Source organism: Salvia miltiorrhiza, chromosome 1 (genome assembly GCF_028751815.1).
Source record: "Salvia miltiorrhiza cultivar Shanhuang (shh) chromosome 1, IMPLAD_Smil_shh, whole genome shotgun sequence".
Classification (NCBI taxonomy): domain Eukaryota; kingdom Viridiplantae; phylum Streptophyta; class Magnoliopsida; order Lamiales; family Lamiaceae; genus Salvia; species Salvia miltiorrhiza.
Window position 1 is genome coordinate 23,496,326 of NC_080387.1, and position 13,261 is coordinate 23,509,586.

A 13,261-nucleotide genomic window follows, 5' to 3' on the forward strand; every position below is an offset into this window, starting at 1 on the left:
TTTTTTTTATTTTTTTGAGTGCATTAATTTTAACAGCGAATGCATTAATTTTTACAGTGAATGCATTAGATTTTATGGTTCTCACGTTCTCACAAATAATGTGGTTCTTTCTAGAACCACACCCTATGTATATATATATATATATATATATATATTAAATAAGTATCATTTTTTAATTTTTATATCTAAATATTTTATGTTAAGTATTCGGGTTTCGGGCTAGCCCATAAGGTTAATCGTACTGACCCTATTGGGTGTTGGGCTATTTAGTTACGGGGCTCGTCGGATTGTAATTTTTATCGAGTTTAAAATTTTCAACCCTAATCCTCTCGAATTGACGGGTTAATCAGGTCAGCCCACGGGTTTTTGGCTGGATTGACATCCATAAACACGTGCGCCGCTCTATTAGCATCACGCCGAACATGGAAAAAATCGAGGACCACATGTTCCTGGGCATGAGCAAAAATATCCCACAAATCATCACAAAGAGAGTTCAAACCATGATGGGTGTCAACAACTGAGTGAATAGCTAACAAAGAGTCCGAATAAAGCACCACTGGACCAAAGTCATTAGCCAAACTTAAACCAATTGCAATCATCATCGCATGCAACTTGCCTATAAGGACATGTGTCCAATTAAAAATAAACCAATTGCAATCATTATCTCATGCAACTTGCTTATAAGGACATGTGTCCGATCCGTTTATGACTGTATTATTTATATGTTTGAATTTCATAATTGTAACATTTTACAGTTCTTATATTTGTTTTTTATTTTATTTTTCATTATCTTAGGGTGGATAGTATATAAATGATGAGAGACATATGGCGGATGATCACTTGGTATGTTTATGTGTCTTACAATTATAATATTATTCTTTATCTTAATTTCATTTTTGTCATGATCTTAGGGGCACGGTCCTACTTCCGTGGAGCCACTAGAGAATATTATAGGAAAGGGTAATGATGTAAATGATGAGAGACAAATGGAGGATATCACTTGGTATGTTTATGTATTACAATTAGGTGGTTTACACACATTTTCAATTTTAAAGTGTGTAACTATAATAATGTCCAAGGAAAAAGTGTGTAATAGTTCAAAAAGAACTATTACACACTTTAAGAATAAATTGTGTAATAGTTTAAAATGAACTATTACACAGTTTTTCGCTGGACATTTTCCTCTAAAGTATGCACACTTTTTGAAATAAAGTGTGTAATAGTTCATTTTGAATTATTACACACTTTTTCGCTGGACATTGATATAGTTACACACTTTAAAATCGAATATTTGTGTAAATGTGTTTAATATAATATTATTCTTTATCTTAATTTTTTTTTGTCATGAATTAGGAGTACGGTCCTATTTTCGTGGAACCACTAGAGAACATCATAGGAAAAGGTGATGATGGAAATGATGAGAGACATATGTCAGATGATCACTTGGTAGCCCAGTCCGGCCAAAACTACAGGTGGGTCGGGCTGGCCCGTTAGGCCAGGCCATTTTAGGCCCATTTTGACAGCCCTACACTTTTGACAAGAAAGAATTGAATTCATTCAGAAAAATTGATGAATCCACCATTGATACTATCACTACTTGGCGTTTATGATTGTTTTCATTTTTGTTGGAACTATTTGTCTTCTTTTTTTGCAATATTGACCGATACTATGTTTATGGGTATTTTGAAAACACATTTCATTTATGTGAATGCATTAGGTGTTTTGACAATTGCAATCCTGTAGTAGCCCGCTCTTTTATTTATGATTAAAACTAGTAAATGCAATTTTTTTTTAATGAATCCAGTTTATGGTCCTGATTTTTTTTTTTTCTTCAGAAACAGAGTTATTATTTTAGCTTTATATATATATTTTTTTTTTTTTTACGTATGAGAAAAACGCGACGAGGATTATTGAGCCATTCAATAATCTATTATCCAGTTTAATAACTGACTTAGCAAAGTCAAGTGATTAATTTATATGCGATAGAAATATTATTTCTATTATTTACTAGAAGTCGAGAAATTATTCCGACTGCAACGCAGATTAAATATACGGATTTAATCTAGATATTAAATGGCTTGTGAAGTGAATTAAATCTACTTATTTAATTTATACATGAATAATGAGCATAAGCCAATATTTGATTGCAAACACGCGATTAAATAGTAGATGCACTGAGTAACCAAGACACAAAGATTTATTATTATTTACAATTAGAACTTCAACCACCACTATCAATCAATGCAGTAATTGATTTTTTTTCTGAGTACAAGAAGAAATCTTTGCATATAAGCTCACCACTGGCAGCAAGAGTGACGCAGTACATTTGGGTAAAAAAATAAAACTCTCGAATTTGCTGGCTTTAGGAGGAAGATCATGCTTAAGACAATCATCTTCCACTATCTAATTATTTATCAACCACTACCTCCACTTAACAAAAATGAGACCTACGCACTAGCCTGCACCACCACCCTTTTTCTCCACCAAACTTTCCACTTACTTCATTCCTTCTCTCATACACCAAGCACCAGAAAGGGAGATGAAGTTCCTGCTGCCAACTGCCAAGTATCGAGAGTTTCTTCTCCATTGAATTCATTATCAACAACAGCAGCTACCAACACAAAATACTCAAGGTAATTTGATATCCCAAATATTCAACTCAGTTTGCATCCATATCTAGCATATCACAGTTCATCTACATCAAATAGCCTAGATATTTCGTACAATAGAAGTATAAACTTCACAAACAGGCTGCACTCTAGAACAACAAGCATATGAGTTTATGCAAAACAAAGAAAGAATACACCTTAGCTCATAATCCAACACAGGGCTCATTGACGAGCATATAACAACGCTGTTATTCATTTAGCACAGTAGCAAAATTTCCACGGCTTATAAACGGAATTAGGAAAAACCACAACCCCTCGTATTAAACTTTCACATCATAAGCAAATGAATCAAGATACAATAGTAGAATGAAACTAGAGAACTTAGCTTAAGAAATAGGGCCGATTGCCCTGCTCTGAATCGGGATTTAACGGCGCCGAGGAGTAGGCGAGGCGACACCCTTCGCCGGGAACAGCGACAGCAACGGCGAAGCCGGCCTTCCAGTAGCAGCAGCGGCGGTGGCGTGGCACAAATCGAACCCCGTCGACCCCGGAGAACAACGAAGGCGGACTTTACCTGGTCGCCGGAGGAACGCGAAGGAGATGGCGGCGATTCGTGGAGGAGAACGAAACCGGCAGTCAGTTGCCGGATTTACAGAGCCACGGCGACCAGCCATCAGATTCTGATGGAGACGCGGTGCAGCGGCGACCTGGTATTTGACGATTAGGGCTCGCCCTTCCACTCTCTTCTTCCCGAACACGGATTTGAGGCCGAGACACCAAGTTTGGAGGGGGGACGACAACTAGCGGTCGCCGGACTTACAGAAACGGCGGAGGATTCGATCTCAGGGAAAGCTAGGGCTCCTCCTCTCAGTCGAGTTTGAGAGGTAAATCGAGAGAGAGGAGATGAGGGAGCAGACCGACGTCGGGGTTCTGAGCAACGCCGGCCTCGCCGGCGGCTGGAATGGTCAGAGTACGGAGCGGCGACGGCAGATCTGCGGGAGACAGATCGGGTGAGAAATTGAGAGAGGGAAGTAGATGGAGAGAGAGAGAAATGGACCAGGGGCGATGTCCTCGGCTGGCCGTCGTTCTCGCCGGAGCCGTTCGCGGCGGAGCTCGCGTAGAGCGGGCGAGAGAGAGAGAGATGTCTTGAGCGGCGACTGTTTGAAAAAGAATAGATAGAGAAAGGCGTGAATTGCTTGAGAGAGAGTGGAGCGTGTTCTGCTGGGAGAAGAAGAGAGAACCGACTTGGAGGAAAAGAAATTGGGCTTTAGTTAATTAATTGAAGTTGGGCCTCTTTTGTTAATTCAATTGGGCTTTTAGCATTTATTTACATTGGGCCGGGTTATTTCTTTATTTTGGGCCGAGTCTTGGGCCGATTTTTAATAAGTGATGGGCCGATTTTTTTAAATGGAATTTGGGCCTCATCATTTATTTTAATTGGGTTTTTATCTTTTAAAAGATTGAGCTTGTGTTTAAATGGTATTGGGCTTTGGCTATGGGCCGATTTTATTAAAGTCTTTGGACCGATTTTATTAAAGTCTTTGGGCCCTGATTTAAATTGAAACATTGGGCTTATGTTTTTTTTTAAAGAAATGGGCTATCTTATTATTTAACTGGGCTGGAGTTCAAAGAAAAATGGATACTTATTAATTAGACTATTTATTTAGTTTAATTAATTATTTTTCTCAAAAGATGATTTACATAATAATAATATTGTATTATTATTATGTGCATATTTTAAGTAAATTACTTATTATATGCTAAGCATGACATGAAATTGCATTTTTACTTGCAATAAAAGTATTTAATTGGTTTTAATTATAAATCCAATTATTAAAGAAAGACGAGTAAGAATATTGTTGGTGTTCTTAACTCAAGAGAAATGTTTTCAATTATTTATTAAATTTTGAAAAGCCCGATAATTTTTATGAGATCACACCTCGATTAAAGCCGAGTTAGTTCTTTATTTCGATCGAGTACAAATACGAGATCTATTTTACAATTAGAATATTCCGATGGGAAATGAAGAATCACAGCTCTATTTGACCGCGTTAGACGAGAATTAGTTAAATCTATTAACAATGATTAATAGTAGAATTCCCGATTATCGCTCAGAAGATTAGTTCATGCATACAAGATTCATGCACAGTTAAATTATGCTTTCTCATTAATTGGGAATTTTCCTTGAGCCAATGTCTTATTTTATATTCTCGTGATTAAGGTCAAGCGCGAGAGTAAGAACTACTCAAGGAGTCACAGTACTTAGCAAAACTTTGCTATCAGGTGGGCAATTTCTTACGCGTAAATAAAATGCTATGCATGTGTTATGCTTTAAATGCAAATTGGATCTTCAAGTATGGTATGCTTTATTACGCTTAAATGAGTTAAGCTTTATTATGCTGCACGTTAAATGATTTACGCTATGCTGTTTATACTATTTACGCCCTATGTAATTTACGCTTGATTACACTTATTTACGCTTGAATGCTTTACGCTGATAAGTTTATGCTTATGTTTGATGCTTGCGTCTGTTGGGGGAGGCCTCCCTCAACAGTACGATGCCGTGTCCGCTGAGGAGGGCCTTCCTCACGGCGCGATGCCCGTGTCCGCTGAGAGAGGCCTCTCTCGCGGCGCGATGCCAGTATGCCAGTATGCCAGTGTTACAGCGTCTATTGGGGGAGGCCTCCCTCAATAGTACGATGCCGTGACCGCTGAGGGAGGCTCCCTTCACGGCGCGATGCCCGTGTTCGTTGGGGAAGGCCTTCTCCACGACACGATGCTTGTTTATGATTATTGATGATGAAGAATGCGCTCATGTTGTTATTGAATGAAATGTTTAATGAGCAAAGGATTTGAAAGAAACTTATGTCTCTTATGCGAAGTTGTGTTTTGTTGTTGATATTATGTTATATGCTTGGCACTGCCCACTGAGTACTCTTGTACTCAGCCCTTCGTATGTTTATGTTTGTGCAGGTTGAGCTGTGATGGGCGATGAAGTGTTGCTGAGTGGAGTTTTTGTCGAACTTAAAGTAGGCTCAGAAAGGATACATGTCTTCATACATGTATCACAGTTATGCTTTCCGCTGTAAACACTGATTATTTCAGTTACGCCTTCCGTTGCAAACTCTGATAATGTTTTAGCCAAGCCCCTAATGATGCCTTTTTCCTTTTAAGGAATATAATGCGTATACAAGTTCTTTGAGTACCCTTTTTATGCGAACTATGCCTTTTTCCTTTTTAAGGAATATTTCACGCGTATTCAAGCTCTTTGAGTATTCTTTTATGCACCCCTTTCTAAACCCGCTTCTTAATTTCCCTTCCCCAGTCATGGTTTTCCCGGATTAATTATCCTTAATTAAGGCCGGTCGTGACAGAGTGGTATCAGAGCAGTTCGTTTGCTCTGAGCCTAAGAGTTTATTTAAGCCAAACTTAGAATGTATCACTAAAATGCCTAGAGTTCAATCGACAAAGCTCAGCACTTCGTCGCATCACACTCAACGAAGCAGAATGGTAAGCTCTTCCAAGTTGTGAGTTAATGTTTACGAAAAGTGCAAAGTAGCGTAATAACAAAGTGTGTAACTGTCAATAGCTATGTTATGTTGTTCGAATGAAATGATTTACGCAAGCGCGATTAAGTATGCCTATGGAATGAATCCATATGAACATAGAGCTATTAAGATATGAGATCACCACTACGACAGAACATAGAAGCAAACATAGAAGAAATTAGATTGTATCTTTTAGTGGCTATAGTGAAGGCAGCAAGATAAGTGATACGTATAGAATAATTCTTAAGCTCATGATTTTATAGCCGCTATGAATCTTCATGACTTATGCCTAAGTATCCAATTTAGATGATGTGATATTATATGCTTAAGAATTGATATGACTCATGGATTTGAGATGCTAAGGACCCTTAAAGCTTACTACATCAATGCAGTCATTGGAGTTATGACTTGTTTACAAGTTAGAATAATTTGACCTTTACAAGAATTCTTTAGAGGTTTGTATTAGATTATGCTAGAGTGTACTAATTGACACATCCCTGCTATCAGAATGCCGCCTAAGAGAGGACGCCCTGCGAGAAACAATAACAATCGCAGAAACCGTAACGCTGTACCAGAAGAACCACAAGATGCTCGAGGACATAATCCATCCCCTCCGCCCCCGACTAGGAGAGTCGAAGAACTCTTTTTAAGGCAAAAGCCCACCTACGTTTGACGGAACGAGTGAACCGGCTGAAGCTGAGATTTGGGTGCGTGCAATGGAACGCATTTTCAACTTTCTACGTTGTACTGATGAGGAACGCCTATCTTGCGTCTCATTCCAGCTAACAGGATCAGCAGATTTTTGGTGGGAAGCACGACGAAAAATTCTGACACCTGAACAATGGGCAAGTTATACTTGGGAAGATTTTAAGACAGGATTATATGATAAATATATTCCGAAAAGCTATAGGAAGAAGAAAGAAGCTGAGTTCTACGAGTTGAAGCAAGGAAAGAAATCTGTGGTTGAATACGACAAGGAATTCTGCAACCTGTCTAGGTTTGCTCCACAACAAGTGGACACAGATGAGAAGATGGCAGAGAAATTTTGTGCCGGTCTGCGACACGAAATTAGGATGACTCTAGCAAGCCACGGAGGACTCTCATATACGGAGTCTCTGAACAGGGCACTTGACATTGAAGCTGCAATGCCGTCAGACAAGTCTGCCCCACCATTGATCTCAACGCCAAATGATCCACCAGTAGCCTCACATACTCTCAAAGGGAAGCGCAAGTGGGACAACAACGAAGACAATATCAATCAGACTAGTAAGAAAGTGTGGCAAGAAAAGGAACGGGCCGAACAATTTATTCAACCAAGGTACGAGGCACGAACTAACCTCGAGTCAACTGGGGGTAGCCAAAGTCAGAGAGGAATTTCACCTTGCCCAAATTGTGGTAAGATGCATAGGGGTATCTGTCGAGCTGGAACTAACGGTTGTTACAATTGTGGCCAAAAAGGTCACTACTCCACGCAATGCCCCAACAGACAACGAGGTTCAGCAATTGGGAACACCCGCACCCCCTTGCCAGCAATACATGGACACTTGCGAAATCAGTCTCAATCACATCAGTGAAAATCTTATGGAGACACCGCAGACAAGAGAAGCTACGCGGGAACTTGAAGACAAGATGAAGGAAAAATACCCCGAACTGTTTTAGCAGAGATATACAAATTTCGGGACGAAATTTTTGTTAAGAGGGGTAGTATGTAGTAGCCCGCTCTTTTATTTATGATTAAAACTAGTAAATGCAATTTTTTTTTAATGAATCCAGTTTATGGTCCTGATTTTTTTTTTTTTCTTCAGAAACAGAGTTATTATTTTAGCTTTATATATATATTTTTTTTTTTTTACGTATGAGAAAAACGCGACGAGGATTATTGAGCCATTCAATAATCTATTATCCAGTTTAATAACTGACTTAGCAAAGTCAAGTGATTAATTTATATGCGATAGAAATATTATTTCTATTATTTACTAGAAGTCGAGAAATTATTCCGACTGCAACGCAGATTAAATATACGGATTTAATCTAGATATTAAATGGCTTGTGAAGTGAATTAAATCTACTTATTTAATTTATACATGAATAATGAGCATAAGCCAATATTTGATTGCAAACACGCGATTAAATAGTAGATGCACTGAGTAACCAAGACACAAAGATTTATTATTATTTACAATTAGAACTTCAACCACCACTATCAATCAATGCAGTAATTGATTTTTTTTCTGAGTACAAGAAGAAATCTTTGCATATAAGCTCACCACTGGCAGCAAGAGTGACGCAGTACATTTGGGTAAAAAAATAAAACTCTCGAATTTGCTGGCTTTAGGAGGAAGATCATGCTTAAGACAATCATCTTCCACTATCTAATTATTTATCAACCACTACCTCCACTTAACAAAAATGAGACCTACGCACTAGCCTGCACCACCACCCTTTTTCTCCACCAAACTTTCCACTTACTTCATTCCTTCTCTCATACACCAAGCACCAGAAAGGGAGATGAAGTTCCTGCTGCCAACTGCCAAGTATCGAGAGTTTCTTCTCCATTGAATTCATTATCAACAACAGCAGCTACCAACACAAAATACTCAAGGTAATTTGATATCCCAAATATTCAACTCAGTTTGCATCCATATCTAGCATATCACAGTTCATCTACATCAAATAGCCTAGATATTTCGTACAATAGAAGTATAAACTTCACAAACAGGCTGCACTCTAGAACAACAAGCATATGAGTTTATGCAAAACAAAGAAAGAATACACCTTAGCTCATAATCCAACACAGGGCTCATTGACGAGCATATAACAACGCTGTTATTCATTTAGCACAGTAGCAAAATTTCCACGGCTTATAAACGGAATTAGGAAAAACCACAACCCCTCGTATTAAACTTTCACATCATAAGCAAATGAATCAAGATACAATAGTAGAATGAAACTAGAGAACTTAGCTTAAGAAATAGGGCCGATTGCCCTGCTCTGAATCGGGATTTAACGGCGCCGAGGAGTAGGCGAGGCGACACCCTTCGCCGGGAACAGCGACAGCAACGGCGAAGCCGGCCTTCCAGTAGCAGCAGCGGCGGTGGCGTGGCACAAATCGAACCCCGTCGACCCCGGAGAACAACGAAGGCGGACTTTACCTGGTCGCCGGAGGAACGCGAAGGAGATGGCGGCGATTCGTGGAGGAGAACGAAACCGGCAGTCAGTTGCCGGATTTACAGAGCCACGGCGACCAGCCATCAGATTCTGATGGAGACGCGGTGCAGCGGCGACCTGGTATTTGATGATTAGGGCTCGCCCTTCCACTCTCTTCTTCCCGAACACGGATTTGAGGCCGAGACACCAAGTTTGGAGGGGGGACGACAACTAGCGGTCGCCGGACTTACAGAAACGGCGGAGGATTCGATCTCAGGGAAAGCTAGGGCTCCTCCTCTCAGTCGAGTTTGAGAGGTAAATCGAGAGAGAGGAGATGAGGGAGCAGACCGACGTCGGGGTTCTGAGCAACGCCGGCCTCGCCGGCGGCTGGAATGGTCAGAGTACGGAGCGGCGACGGCAGATCTGCGGGAGACAGATCGGGTGAGAAATTGAGAGAGGGAAGTAGATGGAGAGAGAGAGAAATGGACCAGGGGCGATGTCCTCGGCTGGCCGTCGTTCTCGCCGGAGCCGTTCGCGGCGGAGCTCGCGTAGAGCGGGCGAGAGAGAGAGAGATGTCTTGAGCGGCGACTGTTTGAAAAAGAATAGATAGAGAAAGGCGTGAATTGCTTGAGAGAGAGTGGAGCGTGTTCTGCTGGGAGAAGAAGAGAGAACCGACTTGGAGGAAAAGAAATTGGGCTTTAGTTAATTAATTGAAGTTGGGCCTCTTTTGTTAATTCAATTGGGCTTTTAGCATTTATTTACATTGGGCCGGGTTATTTCTTTATTTTGGGCCGAGTCTTGGGCCGATTTTTAATAAGTGATGGGCCGATTTTTTTAAATGGAATTTGGGCCTCATCATTTATTTTAATTGGGTTTTTATCTTTTAAAAGATTGAGCTTGTGTTTAAATGGTATTGGGCTTTGGCTATGGGCCGATTTTATTAAAGTCTTTGGACCGATTTTATTAAAGTCTTTGGGCCCTGATTTAAATTGAAACATTGGGCTTATGTTTTTTTTTAAAGAAATGGGCTATCTTATTATTTAACTGGGCTGGAGTTCAAAGAAAAATGGATACTTATTAATTAGACTATTTATTTAGTTTAATTAATTATTTTTCTCAAAAGATGATTTACATAATAATAATATTGTATTATTATTATGTGCATATTTTAAGTAAATTACTTATTATATGCTAAGCATGACATGAAATTGCATTTTTACTTGCAATAAAAGTATTTAATTGGTTTTAATTATAAATCCAATTATTAAAGAAAGACGAGTAAGAATATTGTTGGTGTTCTTAACTCAAGAGAAATGTTTTCAATTATTTATTAAATTTTGAAAAGCCCGATAATTTTTATGAGATCACACCTCGATTAAAGCCGAGTTAGTTCTTTATTTCGATCGAGTACAAATACGAGATCTATTTTACAATTAGAATATTCCGATGGGAAATGAAGAATCACAGCTCTATTTGACCGCGTTAGACGAGAATTAGTTAAATCTATTAACAATGATTAATAGTAGAATTCCCGATTATCGCTCAGAAGATTAGTTCATGCATACAAGATTCATGCACAGTTAAATTATGCTTTCTCATTAATTGGGAATTTTCCTTGAGCCAATGTCTTATTTTATATTCTCGTGATTAAGGTCAAGCGCGAGAGTAAGAACTACTCAAGGAGTCACAGTACTTAGCAAAACTTTGCTATCAGGTGGGCAATTTCTTACGCGTAAATAAAATGCTATGCATGTGTTATGCTTTAAATGCAAATTGGATCTTCAAGTATGGTATGCTTTATTACGCTTAAATGAGTTAAGCTTTATTATGCTGCACGTTAAATGATTTACGCTATGCTGTTTATACTATTTACGCCCTATGTAATTTACGCTTGATTACACTTATTTACGCTTGAATGCTTTACGCTGATAAGTTTATGCTTATGTTTGATGCTTGCGTCTGTTGGGGGAGGCCTCCCTCAACAGTACGATGCCGTGTCCGCTGAGGAGGGCCTTCCTCACGGCGCGATGCCCGTGTCCGCTGAGAGAGGCCTCTCTCGCGGCGCGATGCCAGTATGCCAGTATGCCAGTGTTACAGCGTCTATTGGGGGAGGCCTCCCTCAATAGTACGATGCCGTGACCGCTGAGGGAGGCTCCCTTCACGGCGCGATGCCCGTGTTCGTTGGGGAAGGCCTTCTCCACGACACGATGCTTGTTTATGATTATTGATGATGAAGAATGCGCTCATGTTGTTATTGAATGAAATGTTTAATGAGCAAAGGATTTGAAAGAAACTTATGTCTCTTATGCGAAGTTGTGTTTTGTTGTTGATATTATGTTATATGCTTGGCACTGCCCACTGAGTACTCTTGTACTCAGCCCTTCGTATGTTTATGTTTGTGCAGGTTGAGCTGTGATGGGCGATGAAGTGTTGCTGAGTGGAGTTTTTGTCGAACTTAAAGTAGGCTCAGAAAGGATACATGTCTTCATACATGTATCACAGTTATGCTTTCCGCTGTAAACACTGATTATTTCAGTTACGCCTTCCGTTGCAAACTCTGATAATGTTTTAGCCAAGCCCCTAATGATGCCTTTTTCCTTTTAAGGAATATAATGCGTATACAAGTTCTTTGAGTACCCTTTTTATGCGAACTATGCCTTTTTCCTTTTTAAGGAATATTTCACGCGTATTCAAGCTCTTTGAGTATTCTTTTATGCACCCCTTTCTAAACCCGCTTCTTAATTTCCCTTCCCCAGTCATGGTTTTCCCGGATTAATTATCCTTAATTAAGGCCGGTCGTGACAAATCCAATATGCAGAATTATGTATTACAATTAGGTGGTTTACACACATTTTTCGATTTTAACGTGTGTAGATTTAGAAATGTCCAGGGAAATAGTGTGTAATAGTTCATTTGAACTATTACACACATTTTCGATGGACATTTTTCTATAAAATATCCACAAATAAAATCGAAAATATGTGTAATAATTCAAATTGCACTATTAATATTATACACACTGTTTAAAATAAAGTGTGTAATAGTTCATTACACACTTTTTTGTTCGACATTTGTAAATTTACGCACTTTAAAATCGAAAATGTGTGTAAATAAGGTCTAATATATATTAACTATTTTATGTGTGTAAATAAGATCTAATATATATTAACTATTTTATTATATTTTTATAAAAATATAATAAAATATTTATATTAAAATTCTTATAATAGTTAAAATTTATGCTATTAAACATTTTTTCTCTTTTAGGCTTAGTATTTCTATAAGACAAACAAAATTATGTACTCCCTCCGTCCCAACTTTTAGTATCCAACTTTCCTTTTTTGGCCGTCCCACATTTTAGTATCCATTTCTATCTTTGGTAAAAGTAAGTGGGGCCCTTACTCCGCTTTAATTATTTTAACTCTCACAGAAAATGTGGGACCCTTATTCCACTCACAATACATCAATCACTTTATTAAAACCCGTGTTGTTCTCAACTGGATACCAAAAGCCGGGACGGAGGGAGTATTAAAATTAGTATACAAAAATATATATATATATATATATATATATATATAAAAGGTAATATAAAATTTTTAGAAAATATGAAGTCATATGGCTATTTTGAACAAACAAACATAAATTTTGGCCACTAATTTGAAAAACACAAAATCTGATCATATTTTACGCGTTCTGTCCAAACTACTCTTTTACCCGTCGGTCACGCCTATTTGTGCTGCACGAACGGTACTAGTGACCATATTAGTGTCAATAGTGTTATATACTTGTGCTGATACACTGTCTTATCTTATATAGATGGTGCGGTCATATGACCATTTTGAACACTTCCCCGTAGAGTTTAGATTCTCCATCTAGGGTTTAGATTTTCCATATTAGGGTTTAATCATCAAATGATACTTTTGGCACTAATATTACCATTTGTGCCAAAGTATCAAT

General features: G+C 38.6%; 3 long non-coding RNA genes across 3 annotated transcripts; 1 reads left to right on the plus strand and 2 right to left on the minus strand.

The window, feature by feature from the left end:
• Positions 1-1,908: 1,908 nt before the first annotated feature.
• Positions 1,909-11,987, plus strand: LOC131007075 (uncharacterized). The gene is made up of 5 exons (XR_009095899.1): positions 1,909-2,633; positions 4,831-4,892; positions 5,583-8,759; positions 10,957-11,018; positions 11,709-11,987. It is a non-coding gene; the product is annotated as an uncharacterized LOC131007075 (long non-coding RNA).
• On the minus strand, positions 2,180-4,823 carry LOC131007073 (uncharacterized). The gene is made up of 2 exons (XR_009095897.1): positions 3,667-4,823; positions 2,180-3,601 (listed from the first exon to the last, which is right to left on the minus strand). It is a non-coding gene; the product is annotated as an uncharacterized LOC131007073 (long non-coding RNA).
• Positions 8,306-10,949, minus strand: LOC131007074 (uncharacterized). The gene is made up of 2 exons (XR_009095898.1): positions 9,793-10,949; positions 8,306-9,727 (listed from the first exon to the last, which is right to left on the minus strand). It is a non-coding gene; the product is annotated as an uncharacterized LOC131007074 (long non-coding RNA).
• Positions 11,988-13,261: the final 1,274 nt, after the last annotated feature.